This window comes from Microcebus murinus, chromosome 16 (assembly GCF_040939455.1).
Source record: "Microcebus murinus isolate Inina chromosome 16, M.murinus_Inina_mat1.0, whole genome shotgun sequence".
Lineage (NCBI taxonomy): Eukaryota > Metazoa > Chordata > Mammalia > Primates > Cheirogaleidae > Microcebus > Microcebus murinus.
The window spans coordinates 45,463,928-45,483,262 of record NC_134119.1 but is presented as its reverse complement, the minus strand read 5'-3'; the positions used below and the strand labels follow the sequence as shown (position 1 = coordinate 45,483,262).

At 48.8% G+C, this 19,335-nt stretch overlaps 1 long non-coding RNA gene across 1 annotated transcript; it reads left to right on the top strand.

Annotated features, from left to right (window-relative positions):
• Window positions 1-14,171: 14,171 nt before the first annotated feature.
• Window positions 14,172-17,915, top strand: LOC105857077 (uncharacterized). The gene is made up of 3 exons (XR_001147471.3): window positions 14,172-14,937; window positions 16,161-16,454; window positions 16,876-17,915. It is a non-coding gene; the product is annotated as an uncharacterized LOC105857077 (long non-coding RNA).
• Window positions 17,916-19,335: the final 1,420 nt, after the last annotated feature.

Sequence of the window (19,335 nt, the reverse complement as noted above, 5' to 3'; positions counted from 1 at the left end):
GGACAGCACATCCGCTTTTATTTCCGGGATCAAGAGTTACTGGAAACCAGAGCCAAGTTCTGAGAGTCTGCACGGGAGCCGGAGCCCATCTTCCTGGTAAATGGGTCACCGTGCGTCACTGCGTTTGAGAGGTGCCAGTCATCTGTGAACACCCCAGTGGCTTCAACTGCAAAGGAAAGAAAATTTTTTTAGATTAAAAACTAAAGAGAGAACGTTTCACTCAGAAGCCTTAGAGAAAAGTAGGAGAAAACGCTGCTGCGAAATGGAAGGGGTGCGCTGGCGCCGGCGAATGTGACCGGGCGTGCCGGGCTGCGGGTGCTCGCCGGCCCCCGCTGGCCCCAGAGAGAGTGACTGTGACATCAGCAGGTACCCCTGAAAGCACAGGGCTGGGTGGACCAAAGGCCACTTCCGTGGTCCTTTGCCAAGAGGTGGAGCCCGAAAGTTCCAGGCCAAATGTAATGTCCTGACCCTGGAACTAAATTTGCAAACAACAGCATCTTCCTAAAAGTGGGGGCTCTGGAAGGGCAGGCGGGAGGGGTGAGGGTGAGAGAGGGCAGCGTGCTCAGGGTGTGAGCAGTGAACAGTGACTTAAAGAGCAGCCTCATCTCTATCATCCTGGATGAAAAGTTGGTCCCGGCCTGAAGTGACGGCGCAGCGACACACAGTGACCCCTGACTCCACTTGCGTTGGGCGCTTAGTCGCTGTGTGACCCCACCCTTTCCTTCACTCGCTCTGGATAACGGGTTGATCATTGTGCTACACAGAGAGGATCAGCAACCTGCTCCAACCTCCACTCTCCGAGTATGAGCAGTAGAGATGCTGGGCACATACCTTCGCTGTTACAGTAACCGGTTAGAAAATGTTTATAACCCCCAATTCTAGTGAGCAGTGACAAAAAAACCAAAAAACAAAACAAAGCAAAACAAAAAACACCAACCAACCAACCAAACAAACCAAAACAAATACAAGAGAAGAAAGGACATGGTGGGTAGGGACGTGGGCCAAATGGGCAGAACATTTGTGACGGACCTGGGCAAGCACCCCGGCCTTCACTAGACCTCTGTCTCCCAATCTGTAGAATGGGATTATAGCACCCATCACTGAGGATGGGCACCATGGCCAGCGGCCAGCACAGGCAAACCTGATGGAACTGGGCTATTGTTCATATTAATTGTTTTAGAATTTTCCCCTTTACACAACCAACAGTGCCAATTGCATTGACTTTCATTTTAGTAGTTCAAAAGCTGTCAGGGTTTGAGGAGTAATACTATGGTTCCTTCAAGACAAGACAGGTCATGGCCAGTGGCAAACCGTTTTAGTCTGTTTATTTATGACAGCGTAGAGGTCCAGGATGGAGGAGGGGGTGAAGAAAAGAGAAACTCAAAAGAGTAGGAAGGAGAGGGGCAGCCCCAGAGGACACGGACCTGCAGGCATCGCCCCAGGATCCAAGGCTGGCCGCTGAGGGACCAGTGGGGCAGGAGGGACACTTCACGACTCACACCAGCAGTGACCAGAGGCTGACTTTAGACGACCACCCCATAGCCCACCTCCCTCTCTCCCTCTGCCAGTGCTGAGCTGGACGCCAAGGTGCGGGTGTTCTCCAAGTGGCCGAGTTTGGATCAGTGAGTAGTGGCTTGCCTGGGGGTGATACCAGCAAGCAGAGATCCGGGAATGGGAAAGGAAGCAGGGAGGGGAGGCAGAGAATCGAGGCTGTGCCCTCCAGCAGATGCCTCTGCGGGCACTGCAGCTCAGTCCTGGGAGGAAACTCCGAGAATGCACGTGCCTGTGTTTGAGCATGCACACACATGCACACACACACACACACATGCATACACACACATGCACACACACACACGCATACACACACATGCACACACACACACGCATACACACACATGCACACACACGCACACACACACACACACGCATACACACACACATGCACACATCAGCACTGTCCCTCCCGAGGGGGGGGCCCAGGACCTGCACACCCACTCTCAGAGTCTCTGCCTGAGAGCTGCCGCTGGCAGCGTGGGTGCCCAGCACTTGCAGCCTGTGGCTTGTGCGCATGTGCGAGCACGGACCGCAGCGCTGGAGGAAGGCTGGGAGTGGGCAGGAGGAACGAGGTGGCCCCGACAGTCTCTGCTTCCTGGAGGCTACGCTCTGATGGGTGTCAGGAAGAGGTGACAGCTGCAGCAGGGAAGTGGGGAGGCCATAAAAAGACTGATCATCGGAAGGAGGTCAAGGGAGCTTCCCAGAGGGAGGTGGCCGGGGGAACCCTGGGATTGGGGAGCCAGCACAGGCAGGGCAGCGTCCTGGGTGTCCTGGGTGTGCACAAATGCCTCAAGAAAGGATGAGGACATTTTCATCTTCCCTGAGATCTTCAGGAGGGGTGTCACTGTCCCATTCATGTTGTAAGATCCCTCTGGTCTCTGAGTGGGGCCTGAGGTGGGAGGGCACACGCAGGGTGCAAGCAGGAAGCTCCTGCAGCAGTCTGGGCAGAATCGTGGTCTGGGCTGGGATAACGGCCATGCAGGGGGGAAACGCACAGACTGGGGTCATATTTAGGAGTGAGTCGGCAGGCCTGGGCAGCTGACCTGACATGGGAGGGGACAGTGAGGAAGGTGGAGGGTGACTTCATGTCTGTCCTCCGCGGCTGGTGGAGTTGTGCAATGGACACTTGTTAGCTCAGCGTCCTTCCACTCTCCCTCCCTCCCTCAGGGTCTGGCCCCTTCCACCGGGACACCCTCCTCCAAGCCTGTCCCAGCTGGTCCTGTCAGGGCCCTCCAGGTTTGAGCCCAGGGTGCTGTTGGGCGGGGGTGTTATGCCTCTACAAGGTGCCAGCTCTGCGGTACCAGGATGACCTTGGGTTTCTGGGCTCCAGTCCTGGCTAGGCCACTCTCTTATTGCTTCATCCTGAATAATTCCATGATGCTTAAAAGTCATATTTTTGAAAGCAGTAAAAACAATGACGCATTTTCTTAATAGTCAATGCTACATTCAGCAAGATAAACACTCAAGCAGATTAGAATTCCAACTTCCATAAGAATGCATTCTCAGGGAAAGGCATCACTGTGGTCATTTTTTTTTTTTTTTTCAATTCTTAAGAAAGAGCCCCATGTCCTGCATTTATTTTTGCTGATGATGCAGATCCGCCTTGTTCTATATATATGTGACATAAAGGTCCCTTGGCCCTGAGTCCTGGCTCCTACCTGTAGCTCTGTGGTTGGATCACTCTGCTTCATTTTTCTGAAGGTGTCACAGTGGAGACAGAGCAGAGGCTGAGATCGGACCACCCGTGTCCAAATGCCGATTGTGCCACAGGATCTGAGGTCTTGGGCAAATTCATTCCCCTGTCTGTGCCCCAGTTTCCTCCTCTGTCCCTACCTCATAGGTTGTGAAGGATCAAATGAGGTGCTCCAGGAAGGTGCTGAGAAGCGTCCTCAATGTTAGCTGTTGCTGCTGTTGGGATTTGGCTGTTTCAGCTTCAGTTGCTGTACGTGGTGGAGAGTGAATGTATTCGCCTGAACATGGGGTGGGGATGGGTTTTAAGGGAAAAATCCATACTTTCTGCTTTTCTTTTCCTTCTTGCCAGAGCCGCTTCTACCTGTGTTCATGGCCCTTGGGTGGCATCTTGTGGTTTGGGTTTCAATAATCCTTTTGGGTATTGAGATCAGGAGTTGGCAAGCTATGGCCCTTGGGACAAGTCTGGCCAGCCACCTGTTTCTGTACAGCCTGTGGCTTTGACATTTTTAGGTGGTTTGGTAAAAAAAATCAAAAGATTAATATTGCATGACACTCAAAAATCATATGAGATTCAAAGTTCAGTGTGCACAAGAAAGTTTTATTGGAACACAGTGACACCGTTTGTCTGCATGTTGCCTGGGGCTGCTTTGAAGCTACAGCAGCAGAGTCGGCCAGTTATAACAGAGACTGCAGGACTCCCAAAGCCTGAGATATTTACTGTCTGCTCTTCACAGAAGAAGTTTGCTGACCTGGTTCAGGCTGTGAACGGCCCAGCAAAGCTGTCAGGTCCAAACCGAGAGTGAAAAAGAATGTGAGCCGGCCCCGTGCAGATTTCCCAGCTAGCAGAGAACTTCTGGGCTTGGGATCCGTCAGACTTTCCTTCCACAAGAAGGTCGCTGTGCGAGATTCTGGATGCTGAGGGCAGAGCGTGCTGAGAAGCTTGGAGGGGACGCATGTGCCGGGGAACGATGCCTGTAGCTCCTGGTCTAGGACATAATAGGGCTGTTGGCCTGATGGGAACCAAGGTCTCCTTCCATCCTGTCCAGCCAGGTGCAAATGGCCACCTGGTGGCTCCAAAGGAACAGTTGGGGCAGAGCTTACGTCACAGAGCTCTTTCTGACAAGCAGATTGCCACGTACATCTTGAATTCATCATGGTTTCATTTGTAGACATTTTCCTCACTCCTTTCACTTAAAGCCTCACAGTCAAGAAAAATCCTGTGTGTCCTTTGGTGTTTGGTGAATTGAGGGAGTGTCTCTGCGGTGGCGTGGTCCCTGGGTGACGTGAGCCGGGCAGTGCTGGCAGTGCGGCATGTCAGCTGTGCTGAGGACAGCCCCGCAGGACTGGCCGGGCAGGGGGCGGTTGGCCTGCCTGGCCCAGCCACTGCGGTCACTCATCAGCCCGTGTGCTTCCCTCGGCTCCTGCCAGCCCTCTGTCCCGCCAGCCTCTGGGGAATGCCACATGGACCCCACTTCTGTCATCCTTTTCCTCCCACCGATAGCACCTTGCGTCTGACAGTTTTCCCCAGTGAACCTAGTTTCAGTCTGCACTGTCTACACACTGCCCTGGGGGAATGCATTTTGTGCATAGAGTGTCACAAGAAAGTTATATAACCTGGTACCAGCACCATTCCTGGCCAAGTGCAGTCCTCCCCACCTATCCCAGTTTTAATCTTTGAACAATCACTTCAGATGCATAAGGCAAATATTGAATAATAAGATTGGCTGTAGCCAGCAACTCTAGAGAAAAATGCGTTTCCTGGACCGAAGTGGGAAACACACTCCCCCAACCCCAAGGAGCCCTGGAAACACAGCACAGCCACTTCCTTCAGGCTACCTACCGCTGCTGGCTGCCTCCTGACAGTAGCAGCAACACGCTGGGAACGTAACTCTTGCCTGAAAGCAGGCCTTGGCAATGGCACCTGAGGCTGATGCCTTCGCTGTGGCTTGTCCTGTCTCTGCTTGTTCCCTCCCAGCGGTTGCCATGGACGGGTGCAGATTTTCTGGAACAGTGTCTCTCCTAAGTTTACCTGAATCCCTCTCTGTTGCCTGGGAGACACTCAGGAGAGGGGACTTCAGGCTTGCAGGCAGGTGTGGCACTAAAAGGACAGTTCCATCTTTCTCTGTTGAACTTATTACAGGTCAACTAACTGATACAGTTGTTTGAACTCTCATACCTCTTTCAATACATTTTAATATATAACTCAGTCAAGTTTATGCTTACCTGCGCTGCCGGTTAAGAAGTGTGGTCAAATTTGACTTGTTAATCAATTGCTTATAATATTCTGTCAACTGAAGTTATATATTTAGTAATTAGTGATTTAAAAATGTATGTTGATTCTGGCCTGGCGCGGTGGCTCATGCCTGTAATCCTAGCACTCTGGGAGGCCGAGGCAGGTGGATCATTTGAGCTCAGGAGTTCGAGACCAACCTGAGCAAGAGAGAGACCAAGTCTCTAGATGGGGTCTAGAAAGAAAGAAGAATAGAAAATAGAAAGAAGTTAATTGGACAGCTAAAAATATACAGAAAAAATTAGCCAGGCATGGTGATACATGCCTATAGTCCCAGCTACTCGGGAGGCTGAGGCAGAAGGATTGCTTGAGCCCAGGAGTTTGAGGTTGCTGTGAACTAGGCTGATGCCATGGCACTCTAGCCTCTGTCTCAAAAAATAAATAAATAAATAAATAAATATGTATGCTTATTGGAAAAAATATTGGTATAAAAGGACATTATAGGGGCAATTGATGGGATTTAAATATGGACTCTGGATTAGATAATAGTATTGTATCAATGTAACATTTTCTGATTTTGATGATAGTACTATAGGTATGTTTGTGAGAAATTGTCCTTGGTCTTAGGAACTACGTACTGAAGTAATTAGCAGTAAATTAGGGGGCATTTCTCCAACTTATTCTCAAAACAGTCCAGGAACAATCCCTCTTTTTCCATTGGTTGATAAACAAACAGAGAAATATGAAATTAATTGGTGAATTTGGGTAATAAAGATGAATTTCTTGTGCTATTCTTCCAACTTTTCTTTAAGTTTGAAGTTGTATCAAAGGAAAAGTTACAGAAAAAGATACATTGTGAAGAATGTAACAATAAAGTGTGTGTATAACCATGATGACCTGCTCTAACAAGTGGAGAACAAATGCAGTCTAGCTGTTTATTTCTCAGCAGAACACACTTACTGTTTATATGTGCCTAATGCCTTAAGGGCAGGAAGGACAAAATGCCTTCCTTTGGCCACCATGGGGCTTACAGACAAACAAGAGTCAGTCCTCATTCCACACCCAAGTGGAGAAAGACCTTTGTTTGCTGGGACCGTAGCTACATTCCTTGGTCCTGCCACGAGGTGTCGCTGTTGGAGGAGGCACTCGGGGACCCAGCTGTGCCCGCTGGCCCAGCCCCCTGCAGAGGCTGCCTGGCTTTGGGTGGAGGCTATTGGGTAAGTACCATCTGCTGTAGGGCGGAGGGGAGATTGAGGTCTTGAGGGGAATAGCGAAACGGCTCACGGTGTTGGAGGAGTTTGGACCCGATGGAGGGGTAGGTTTGGCTAGGTGGAGGAGAACAGGGAGCAGCATGGTCCCTGCCGTGTGCAGGGCCCTGGGTGTAGAATGAAGTCAGCACAAGTCACGGTTGAGAGCAGAGGGTTCTTACAGAGAGCACAGAGGGCTGCTTTGGGGGTTTTTGGTAGTTTGGGTTCCTGGGGCTGTCTGCCTGGGGGGTTCCTGGGGCAGGAACTCGACAGTATGTGATGAATTAAAGACTTTGCAGCAGCTAGACATTTGCCACAGTCTATTGCAAAAATGGCTGCAGCGCTTCACCCCTCCCTGTATCGTGACCTTGCAGCATGACAGCACCACCCACGGCCTCTCCCTTGGAATCTGAGCTGCCTCTGAGACTTGCTTTGGCCAATGGAACAAAGTAGAACTAATGCCGTGCCAGTTCTGGGATGGGGCCTCAAGGTGCTTTGCATGCTTTTGCTCCGTTTCTTGGAGCCCTGTCCAACTGCCGTGTCAACGAGCCCATGCTACCCTGCTGGAGGAGGAGAGGCCACCAGAGCAGAGAGGAGCTGCCCAGCGGAGGCCATCCTCCACCAGCCAGCCCCCAGCTGACCCAGCAGCCGACCGCAGACACAGAGTCAGTCCAGCCAGGATCAGAAAAATGCCCAGATTGTGAGAGGAATACATGGTTGTTGTTCTAAACCTCTGGGGTGGGCTGAATGATATACCATCCCCTCAAACAACAACAAAAAAGATACCCACTTCCTAATTCCTACAACCTGCGAGTATGTCACCCTGTACAGGAAAAGGAGCTTTGCAAATGTGATTAAGTTAAGGATCTCGAGATGGGGAGAGCATTCTGGATTTTCCAGGAGGGCCCAGTGCAATCTCTAGGGTCCTTGTAAGAAGAACACAGGAAGGTCAGTTGGAAGAGGAGATGTGACGACAGAGAAAGAGGTGAGAGTGATGCAGCCAATGATGCCAGAAGCCTCTAGAAACTGGAAGAGGCAAGGAATGAATTTTCCCCTGGACCTTCAAAATGAACCACTCCTGTAGACACTGATTTTAGCCCCAAGTGACTCATTTTGGACTTTTGACTTACAGAGGATAAATTTATAGTGTTTTAAGACATTAAATTTGTAGTGATTTGTTATAGCAGCAGTAGGAAATGTAGATAGCCACTAAGCTTTGGGGCGACTTGTTATGTAGCAAAAACTAACTGATACACATGTGTTCTTGTAGTCTTGTGGGAGCTTTGGGACAAGAAAGAGAGAAGAGGAATGGTGCAAATATAATGAGAAGGGTGTGTGTGTTTAGAGGCACCAAAAAGTAATGTTTTATAGGACATTTTGAGAAAAATGTTTTATAAGACACCTATATTTTTTGAAAAAAATAACATATATATATATATATATATATATATATATATATATATATATATATGCATGACCATGTTGGAAACATTCATTTACTAGTGAATTTACCATTTAACAAGTATTATGTATTCTGTGCTAGCAGTGAGGAAGTAGATTCAAAGTTAAGTGAGACATTTTTAGTGTCTTCATGAAAATCACAACCATCCCAACCAGAACTTGTCCTTTAACACGCTGCCTGCCCTAATGGGGCCAGATGCAGGGCTTTTCCCATTAGGAGCTCAGCCCTGGCTTCTGTCTGGCCTGGCTCCTCTCTCTGTCCCTTGCCTCTTTTTCCACACTTTGTCTCCCTTCACACCAGCCTCTCTGCCCCTCTGTCATGGGTGCATTTTTCTTCTTCCTTTTTGCTGGACAGTCCAGGCTCAAGTTCCTCCCTAGCTGAGCCTCCATCTGTCCCCTTTGGCTTGGCACTTGCAGAAGCAACTCCTGGGAAGGTGACTCTTTTATGAGAACAGACCTCCGGGACCACCTTGGTCTCTTCTGAGGGTGTGCCCCACAGCAAAGTGCTGAGGGGACATGGAGGAAGGGGAGATGGCTTCTTCCTGGGGCCACAGAAGACTTCCCCAGAGGGGGACAGAGCAGGTCTTGTATGGCAAGTCACACTGGGCCGGGGAAGGGAGTCTGCAGGTGCAGCAGTACATGGTGGCGAAGGATCATTGCAAAGCATGAAAACATGACTCGAGCACAAATGTTTTGGTATGACACATTTACTTCGTTCAGTAATCGAGGGCACCAGAATGATAAAGCTGGTACGGAAGATCTGAGAAACTGACAAGTCAGTACACTCCTTTGATTGATGGCACAATATGATAAAATTAGATACGAGGCTGTTTAATGTCCTATAGGGCAATAAATAGAACCACTGTCTTTGAGGTGATTACTCTGCCAGCGGAACTCCTTGCAATGTGTCAACATTCATCAAGCGCGCATCTAACTTTATAGTGCCTGGTCCTTAATCCACGGTAAATGTAAGTCACACGGTTTACTTTCCTAGCACTGTGCGACATATCGCCCCAAAGCTCAGCAGCCTAAACCAGCAAGTGTTTGTCACCTCACACAGTTTCGGAGGGTCTCTGACGAGGGTGCAGTCAAGTTGTCAGCCCAGGCCGTGGTCCTCAGAAGGTGCCAGAGAACATGCTTCCAAGTTTCCTTGCATGGCTCCGGTTCCTCTCCATATGAGGGGCTTCTCATGCTCACAAGACATGGGGCTGGCTTTCCCCAGGGTGGGATGGACGGGGACAGGGAGGCCCCCAAGATGGAAGCCACTGGTCTTTTATAACCTAATCTCAGAAGCGACATCTGTCACCTCTGCTGTGTTCTGTTCCTGGGTGGCAGTCTCTAGTACACCCACTCAAGGGGAGGGGAATTAAGCTCCACTCTTTGGGGAAAGGATTAGCAAAGAGTGTGCAGGCATTTCTTAGCAACCACCACATTGCCTCCCCCAGAGGACCCGATCGCCCTCAGGCAGACCTGCCAGACATTGCTCTGTGTGACATGAGCTTCCAAAGCAGGGGCTGGGTTAGAATAGGTGTGGGCTGAGCCACACTCTGCTGTGTGTCGCAGAGACAGCAGAGGAGGGCTGGGCGGGCAGAGGCCGGAGGCATCTGGTGGAGCTGGGGAACCTGGAACCTCATGCTGCCTGCCCAAGACCTTCTTTAGTTTTTGCACGAGAGGCAAGGTGCCGGATCTGGGAGGGGAGATGAGAAGAGTGTCTGCGGTGACTGAACAAGCCTCAGCTGGGCCAGGCTATGAACAGGCTGATGTCTTGGGTTCAGGAATCTCAGAGTGTGCCCAGAACCCTCCTTCCTTTTAGGGGTTGGAAGGGCAGGAACTTTGCTGGGCTGGAGGGGTCACAGAAAGGTCCCAGTGATCAGAGAGCAGTTCTGCCTGGCAGCTGGCAACCAGCAACAGACACTTTTACCAAGACCAAACTGGCACGGAGTTGGAAACACACTGGGCGCTCGCATGCTGTGTGGCTGCAGGGCAGGAAGTTCCGTCTCCCAGATAAGGTGGAGACGTTTCCGGCAGGGGTCATACAAGTGCTTCCGGCTAGCACACTCTGGATCCGGGGCACAGCCATGGGGAGCACAGGTGGATAAGTGGAGTGATGGCACCTTGCCTCTGATCGATGGGACACCTACTCTCCGGCTCTGGGACACACTTTTCCAGAAAATACAATGCAGGTAAATGATGCCACAGCTAGCACATCCTTCAGTATTTGGAAGGACAAGAGATACATGCAGTCTGCGCAGACCACGCCTTGAGGCACCACTGGATGGGAGGTTGTGTCCATTGGATCTGGTAGTATGTGTCTACTCGATCACCCTGAAAGCAGACTCAAGACACAGCGTTGGGGACAGGTGGTGCAGCTGGGAGGGACTAGGGAGGTGAGATGGGAGGGGAGGAATGGTCGACATGGGAAAGGTCCCTATGAGCAGGGCTGGGCAGCACCAGAGCTGTCCCTGGGTAGGGACCAGGAGCCAGGTCCCTATTCACCATCACTCATTCACTGGCTCACACATTCATCCACCTGGGGCTAGCACTGTTAGGTGCACCTGCATTTTTGTTCTATTTTACTTTATACATTCAAGATATATTTATTGTTTTCTCACTGTCCTGACGTCTAAAACTGTTGCTGTCTCTGAGTTAGATTATAAATTTTCTAGTTTCTTTAGGCCACCGTATCATGCCATTGTCAATTTTCTGGACAATCACAGCTACCATGAAAAACATCTGCTCCTGTGGTGCCAACAGACTTGTTCATTGTTGTGCATGCACACCTGTGTGTGTGTGTGTGTGTGTGTGTGTGTGTGTGTGTGTGTGTGTGTGTGTGTTTGTGTATGAGTGATGTCTATACTGGTGGAAGCATGTGAGGGAGACAGGGGTGAGAGGAGAGAGTAGGGGGCAGCTTCCTCCAGAGACACCCAGAGAAGCTCAGTTACAGGCACCGTTTTCTCCGGCTGACGTCTGAGGATCTCACTTGGGTGCAGTTTCCACCTTGGCCCTTTCATCCAAATGCATGCCCCGGGTGTTTTGGGGACAGGGCAGGGGCAGGTAAGAAGTAGGCGGGGCTGATCCCCTGTGAGACGGAAGCTGGAGAGCAGAGAGGGCATGGCGGGGTTTGCAGGCTCGGGCTGGACAGCCAAGAGTCTGGTGTCCCTGTGTGGTCCCTTTGGGCTGCCACTCAGCAGAAACTTCTGGGCCACTGAGATTCCCGAAAAATCTAAAAATTCATCCCCAATATATGAATACATTAGTATGTGTTCACATATATATTCTATACTCATGACACTGACATAGTATATTATCTGGGTTATAGAATACACATCAAAAGAAAAAAGAAAAAAAAGATAAAATGAGCAATATTTATGATTTTTTTATTATACACATAATCTTTTTCCTTTACTAAAGCAATATTAGAAGTATTAATAATATGATTGAGCGTGCTCCATTGGTTTAATAAATTTTGGTTTATAATTTTGTTTTTGTTTTTTTTAGGGACAGAGTCTCACTATGTTGTCCAGGCTGGCCCTGAACTCCTGGGTTCAAGTGATCCTCCCACCTCAGCCTGCCGAGTAGCTGGGACTACAGGTGTGCACCACCACTCCTGGAGATATAAATATATATAATCTTTTGTAGAGATAAAATTTCTTGCACCTCTCCTGCCCTGCACGAGGGCATCCCTCCAAGGTGGAAGTATCTCACTCTTTACTGCAGTGAAACATTGCCCTGGGCTTGCTAGAGCCAGGCCCCAAACGTCCTGTCCTTCCCACTAGAGGCCAGTGGAGGAGACGTGGGGTTTGCAGGGCAAAGCCCTGTGGGGGCTGTGGGCCAACGCCAATGTGTAACGGGGTTTGGCCCTTCCTCACCCTTCTCCGGGTAGCTAACGGTCAGCAGCAAGCGTAGGCCGCTGATCCTGGGAGGCTACTCTCTGGCTTGAATAAACTCTCGGCTTGTCCAGCAGGCTCTAGGTGGTCAACACGCCCCATGGATTTGATGAACCCTTTCTCTCCCATGTGGATGCCGAATTCCCCAACTGTGGAAAACCTGTAAGGGTAAGTTCATGTCTACTCGGCCAGCGGGGACTTCCTGTTTTTAAGTTCTGGGAGTCTTTTTAAAAACATAAACAAATGGAAGTTGTTTTGGACTTTGAGTAAATATTCCCTAAGAGTACTTTGCGTGAAACATGAATAAGCAGCATATGGGCTACGCTTCCTTCAAAATACACACGTTTCAGAGGAAAGGGGCTTAGAAAAACACATCCTGAACTTTTGCCGAGTGGAAAAAATATCTGGAAAGATGACTGGACTTCATTTTTATATTTCGTTTTTTTTAGTGGTTAATTATATCATCTTGATGCAATTTCTGAGGCTGGCATTGGGGGGATGCCCGTGTGAAAAACCATCCTCTGCCTCTGTCCGCATTCTCACGTGGGATTTGCGTTTGCTGCTGGCAGAACCCAGTGTCAGTCCGAGAACCCAGGCCCGTGAGAGCTGGGGTCACCAGGAGGGAGCCACCTTCTGAGGTTCAAGAGGGAGAAAGGATGCCAGGAAAGGACACTCCTGCAGGAAGTCTGGCCTCCGCACCCAGCCTCCGAGTCACCACCACGGTTTCTGCTGCACGTTGGCCCCTGAGAGAAAAAAGGAAAGTATTTAACACACTAACTGCCATGAGAGTTGTATTTAACTCACTCTAGTTTTGCCCCCGGGGCCAAGTGAAGCACATATAAAATCTTACTTGTTGATATTCTTATTGTTACAATTGATATTGACAATATTTAATTCTAAAAATGTGGCTTAAATGAATAGAAGTCAATAAAATTCGTTTTTCTATATATGTTTACCTTTAAATTCCACTCGGAGTTTTTATTGTATTTTAGTAATAAAACACTGTGGCTTCAAGGAAAAGTTTCTGTTTTTTTTTTTTTTTTTTTGTGTGTGTGTGTGTGTGGCCGTCAATGTGTTAAAAATATACGACAACTTGAAAGTTTGCACCAGGTCTGCTGGCTTCCTGTTTCTGCAGGCGAAGGAAACGGACCTGAAGTAGCTAGAATGGAAAAGGGGACTTAGTAGAAAGATACTGGGTTCTCCAGGAATTCACGCCGGAGTTGGGTGGGCAGGTTTAGGGGCCTCTCTTCCAGGAGCCGGTCATTGGCAGGACTGGCCCCCGACTCCCAAGACTGAGCTCCCATCTCGTGTCTCCAGAGGCAGGCCTTTGTGTCCCAGGGCCCGGTGGCCCATCCCCGGCCCTGGGAAGTGACTTGCCTTCTGTGTCAACCTGGAACACTTAGGCCTGTTCACCCCTATTCCTTGCCACACTCTGGGCTGTTTTATTTACATACTTCTGAAGCAGCAGCCTGCTCCCTTCCTGCCTGCCCGCCTTCATTCTTTCTTTGGAGAAATACGTATTTATTTGGAATAGCAACAGCTAATACAACAACAGCTGATAATTTACCATATGCCCGGCACTGATGTAAGGACTTTCCGCGTATTATTTAATTTGCATGAAGTACAGTCATCACATTATCTGTTATTATCACCATCTTACAAGGAAACCAGAGCACAAAGGATTCTGCCAAAAAGTGAGGACTCTGCTCCCACTTCCCACGTGCGTCCTACGCGTGAGTCCATCTTGCACCCCGCGTGCCCCGCGCGGAGCCTTGTGCAGGGAGGGGCTGCAGCCCACTGTCGCATTGCACTGACTTGCTCACTTGCTTCTGGGAGTCCCTGGCCCGGGAGGGGAGAAGATAGGGTTTGGGGGTACACCGAAGAAAAGTTGTTTGTGATGTCACAGTAGCCACACAATCAGGATGAATGACCTTCCCCATCAAGCCCCAAGCCACCCTCAACCGCCACACCCTTTTTTGGGGCAAGCTCAGCCTGGGCCTAGAATGTAATCTCCCATCTCCTGGGGACAGCCATTGCCTCATCCAGGGCAAGGGACCTGCTGGTTGAAGATCATGCAATCAGGAAGTTAGTCTCAGCGGGCGGGCGTGAGGCTCATTAGCCCATCGGGGTGCCATTGGGCAAGCCACTCATTTCCCCATCCTGTGGAGCCCCGAGACCAGAACACAGTGAACAGGCTGCAGGGTGCAGGGCCGGGGCGCAGGGTCTTTGCTTCGTAATGGAATGAGTTCTGATATCCACTTCGGGCTCCAAATGTACCAAAGGCTTGTTCCGAGGGCAGGGGACAGTTAAGGGCTGCTACCCTAATACCTAAACAGCACTTCTGTTTTTTTGCTTTAATTCAAAATGAATTCCCTACCCCATTTTTGGCGGGGTAGGGCAGTGCCAGGTGGAGACGAGGAAGGGAGACAGCCTCTCGTTCTTGTCCTGTTTCCCTCCTTCTCGGCTGTCCCTTGCCCTCCTGCCCTCCTTGTATCCCTCCTTGTCCTAAAAAAGGGATTTTGAGGTGGCTTAAGTAAGTCCACAAGACATATTCTTTTGTTTGGAAGGCGTCTCGGATGTAGGTACAACAACGTGATTTATTTTGTGAGCGAGCAGGATAGTGGGGGGAGTGTGTTTTGGAGGCCCAGGCAGAGCTGTCCTTGGTCTTTCTAGACTGACGTGGGCCCTTTAGAAGGCTCAGCCTCCCAGATCTCCTCCCAGGGCCTCCCCCAGGGTGCTGCGGGCTGTGAGGGGCCGCATGAGTCTGCTCACTCTGCTGTAACAAAGTACGCTCCACCCTCTGTATCCGCGGGTTCCACATCCGGGGATTCAACCAACTGTGGATTGAACATATATTTTTTAAAAGGTAGGTTGTGTCTGTACTGAGCATGTACAGACTTTTTTCGAATCTTTATTCCCTAAACAGTACAGTATAACAGCTATTTACACAGCATTTACATTGTATTAGGTATTGTAAATAATCTAGAGATGATTTAAAATATATGGGAGGATGTGCATATATATGTTACATGCAGATGTGGTCCTACACCATTTTATATAAGGGATTTGAGCATCCATGAATTTTGATATCCATGGAGGTTCCTGGAACCAGGCCCTTGTGGATGCTGAGGAATGACTGTCCCACAGACCAGGTGGCTTAAACAGAAATTTATTTTTCACAGTTCTGGAGGCTGTACTCCAGGGTCAAGTGTCTCCTGAGACCTCTCTCCCCGGCTTCAGATGGCTGTCTTCTCCCTCCGTCTCACACGCGTGTGTCCTATTCTTCTTATAGGGACACTGGTCCTGTCGGATTGGGGCCCCACCCTTATGACCTCATTTCACCTTAGCTACCTCTTTCAACCCCCAAACATTGGGGGTTGGGGCTTCAACATACGAATTGGGGGGATGATTCAGGCCATAACTGGGGCTCACTTGGCCTTGTTGCACTGGCCTCAGGCTGACGCTTGGTGTCTGCTGGCTGCTGTCCTCTGGGTCCTCTTGTCTGGCATTGGCTGCTGCAGCCTGGGCTGGGGGATGTGTGCTTTGCTCTTCCCAGGAGCCCCGTAGGAGAGCGAAGAAAATGCCCTCTGCTCTTGCTGTTCCCCCAACCCGGCCAGGGCCGGGCAACTCCTCTCCCACCTCCCCACCTCAGCCGGGCAGGAGGGGCGACATCTTCACTCTCGCTGACCCCGGGGGAGACTTCTGAGTGACTCATTCTTCTTTTTCCAAGTGGTGTCCAAGCTTCCCTTTCCCTGGGGCTATAAGGGAGGATGGAAAGAGAGGTGCCCAGGAGCGAGTGAAAACACGATTGCAACCTAACCGCAGAGGCGTTGCTGGGGTTTGAATGTGGCTTGTCCCCACGAAAGCCGGCCTTGAGGCCTGGGCCCCCGTGTGGCAGTGTCGGGAGGTGGGGCCTTTAAGAGGTGACTAGGTGAGTGATGGGAAGTAAGGCCTTTCTCATGGGGGTGAGTTCTGCTATCCAGACTGGATCAATGACGCCTAGAGCTGGTGGTTACCAAGCAAGGCTGCCTCGCAAGTGGCTCTCTGTTGCTCACTCCTGCTCCCTTTCCCGCTCCTCTGCCCCGGCAGGGCGCAGCTTGAGGACAGCCCGACGGGCGGTCGCTTTGACGACGGAAGGTGGCTGAAGCCTGGGCCTCGAGTCAGCATGAATCGCCTGCTCTGCCTCATTGCAACTCTGAGACCCCCACGCTGTGAAGTGTGGCCAGCCTTCTGGACAGCCACACGGGGAACTGAGGGGCCCAAGCCAACGGCCCGCACCAGCCGCTGCCATGTGAGTGGGTCGCCTGGGACCCTCCACCCCGGTCAGGGCGTGACCCAGCGGAGACAGCGGCTGAACCCCCCAGATGGCCACCCCACAGAATGGTGAGAAATAGTTACTTATTACTACGTTGGGGGTGGTTTATTTCACAGAAATAGGCAATTGAAACAACTAAACTTATAAAGGGGATTGGTTACTGAAGGAAATTTAAGCAGTTAGTCTGAAATTGCCTAAGCCCTAAGCAAAGAGGAAATGAAAGTCTATACGTATCTACACACATTTTACAAAAACATACAAATAGAATAATAACTTGTAAGGCAAATTAAAAGCTTAAGGGGGAAAATGAGGAGTCTCTGAAGCATGCTTTTTTAAAAATTACATATAGTTATACCATGTTGAGTAAGCAATGACGTATTTCTATTCAATTTCTATTCAATGTTTAAAATCAGAAATAAGTTAAATTTTATCCAAGGCCTTGTTACCAACTATGAAAATTATTGTACTTCCTTTTCTTCTTTGATTTAGCAGGTGCTGCTGTGGGAGCCCCCAATTCCCGAGCCTTTTGGGGGTGCCCCATCCACCAGCTGCTGTGAGTGTGGGCTGCTGATGGCTCACGATCACCCCCTCCTGAGAGCTGCCCTCCCCTCACAGGGGCCCTGTGGCCCAGACACCCCTTTGGAGGGGAGACAGCCCGAGTCACGAGTCACGATGGCTGTAAAGGTCACAGCAAACCAGCCCCCTGGCTTCAGGTGGAACAGACAGTGGGGGCAGCCCACACTCCTGGCTCCCTGTGGGGTGGGCCAAGGGGACTGACCCCAGGGGAGCCTCCTGGTCACTGCCTTCTCCCCTGCACTCCTGCTTTCCTGGTGTCTTCTTAAGGCTTCACCTGGCTGGGGATCCCATCTCAGGCTCTGCCTCCAGCCACCCCGATTGAGTTAGAGGTTTGGAGAGTTTCGCTTGCATCTTGAGGAAAGACTCTTCTAGGTGGGCTATTGTTTCTCTAATGTATTCCTGGGTGGTATTTGCTACTATCTCACTTATGGTATTTGCATCAATAATCATAACGAAGATGAGTTTATTATTTTTTTGTATGTATATTTTCTCCAGATAGGGTATTTTATGTGATGAATAAAAATAAATATGAAGCTTTGTCTTTTTATTGAGTGAGAACATTTAAAATGGTATTTGAATTACTTGTTACTTGAATTTGAAAGTTTTATCAGATTTCATAGAAATTATCTGGACATTGGTGCGGAGGGTTCAGACCCTTAATAACATTCTTAATTGTTCCATGTAACTTGTCTGTTTAGGTACTAATTCTTCTGAGGTCAAGAGTATTTTTTCTAGCTAAGAAAAAATACAAATATTGTATATATTTCTAGAGTAATGCACATTTTAACATTTGTATGAAATTAAACAAAATATTCTCTCAAAATTGTTTTATTATTTTGCTCTGTTCCTACTGTTAGGTCTTCATTCTCATTTTTTAATTTTGGATTTTGTGATTTCTCTTTTATTCCCAATATGAAAATAGTTTTATAGTGTGTAAAAAATATAAGAAATATAAAAAAAGTCAAATTTACCCCAAACCACATCATTCTGAAATCATTAATAGTGTCCTTCTAGTCCTTCATAATCTTTTTATTCATATATGTGTATATATTAATATATTTGCTAATGTTAAACCATCCTTGAATTCCTGAAATATAATAATTTCAACATGGTCATTCACATTTTTATGTGTATTAACTAAGTTCGGTTTGTCAACATTTTGCTTAGAATTTTTTGTTTTGCATTTCTGTTCATAGTGATTGGTCTGAGACTTGCTGTTGGCCTTGTGTAGCTTTGATTTCAAAGTTCTTTAAGATGAGGGATATTTCCTCCTTTTCTACTATGTAGAGCTGTGCTGGCCGGTGTAGTAAGCACTCACCATATGTGGCTGTCAAGCACTTGAAGTGCAGCTAGTGAGTATGGAGACATGTTGGAAGTGTGTGGTACACACTGGATTTTGAAGACACTGTAAAGCATAAGAATATTTATAAAATATTTCAATAATTTACAAGTTGAAATGATAATATCTTAGATATATTGAGTTAAATAAAATTTCTGGTTGGTAATTTTTAAAAAAAATACATAATCAATTGAAAACAACTTTTCAGTTAAAGTTGGACATTTAAGAAAACTCCACTAGAGCCAGAAAGGAAGGGAAATAGGAAAGAGGAAAAGGTCTGAGGTGCATGGTACGGGAAGGGCTGTGGGTGCTAAGCCCGGCAGGGACCTCAGTCTGCTGGGAGATCCTGGAGCCCTTTTCTGTTCACACTGTAACTGGCTCACGTTACTGCATGTGGTTGTACTTTGGGTCTGATCACGTTTCTTAGGAGCTGGGTGCTGGACGGTGTCTCCATCCTAGCAGAAAGCCCTTACCACAGACCTATTCTTGACTCTAGAAGCAGGTTATGGAGGGAAACAGGAGGCATCAGTGCAGTGCAGAGCAGCAATTCGGCTTTCCAGAGACATTTGCTCCCCTGCAGTGTCTGGGCTGCTTTGGTTCTGCAGGGCTCTGTGGTGAGCAAGTCGTCAGGCAGGCTGGTGATTTCATGACCCTGTCAAACCAATTAGTCATCCCACACTCAGAAGAAGAACAAGCACAAGGGCAGGGAAAGCAAACAAAAGACAGTCCCTGCAGCTTCTAGAATAAACAGATCATTTTATTAGATGTTTTATGGGTAGCCATTAATTTCTTGCTGGATAATCAAACAGTGAAGGGTTTTCTATTTATTCTGACAGCATGAATTTCAAACTGATATCATCCTTTCAGTACAAATGACGTCATTCCGGTCTTCATGGAATGCCCTAGGCCAATAAATAAATAAATACACAAAAAGGAAAGATGAGATGAAAACCCGGTTCCCAGGGTGGGTTTGGCTTTGATGTCTTTGCACTGGTGGTGAGATGTCAACGGTGAGGATAGTTACCTCCAGCGAG